Here is a 546-nt window from a genome sequence, read left to right on the forward strand (position 1 = left end):
ATTTTTTCTCTCCTCATTTGAATTTTCTGCTGTAATTCAAGTTTCAGTCTCTCTTGTCTCGCCTTGAATGAAAGAACACACACACAGATGAGAAGAGCATCTTGTTAATACACCCTGTGGGATACAAAGTGCTGAATAAATGGCCACAAAATGGGACAAAAGCAGAAAGCATCAGGTGTGTCTGTCACAGCTACTTCTAAAATTGCACACTAACAGTTTTTAATATAATTTATGTCCTTTTATAGATCACACAAAGCCCCACTGAGCAACTGAAAATTGTAATATAGGGCCTTAAATAATGGTTTAATAATCACATTATCATTCCTGTCTTTCTCCGTCAGCTGCATTACTGTTGCTGAAGGTGGAGTTGATGGACGCTCCTCGGCGAAACCATTCACCTGAAAGATATTAATTAAATGGTATCACAAATTACACAATAAAGAAAATAGAACAGAATAGAAAGCCCTGTATTGAGTTTTTTCATGGTGAGAGTTTTCCAGTAAATCTGCTTCACCTGCACACCAGTGTAGAAATCTGGCAGCTGAT

The 546-nt window shown here is 37.5% G+C and overlaps 1 long non-coding RNA gene across 1 annotated transcript; it reads right to left on the reverse strand.

Moving 5' to 3' along the window:
* Positions 1-546, reverse strand: LOC147819926 (uncharacterized). Its single transcript, XR_015438628.1, has 3 exons — positions 515-546; positions 315-398; positions 1-62 (listed from the first exon to the last, which is right to left on the reverse strand). It is a non-coding gene; the product is annotated as an uncharacterized LOC147819926 (long non-coding RNA).

Source organism: Seriola lalandi, unplaced genomic scaffold, assembly GCF_002814215.2.
Source record: "Seriola lalandi dorsalis isolate HSWRI2012SDOR001 ecotype SW California unplaced genomic scaffold, Sedor1 jcf7180002016090, whole genome shotgun sequence".
In the NCBI taxonomy this organism is placed as follows: domain Eukaryota; kingdom Metazoa; phylum Chordata; class Actinopteri; order Carangiformes; family Carangidae; genus Seriola; species Seriola lalandi.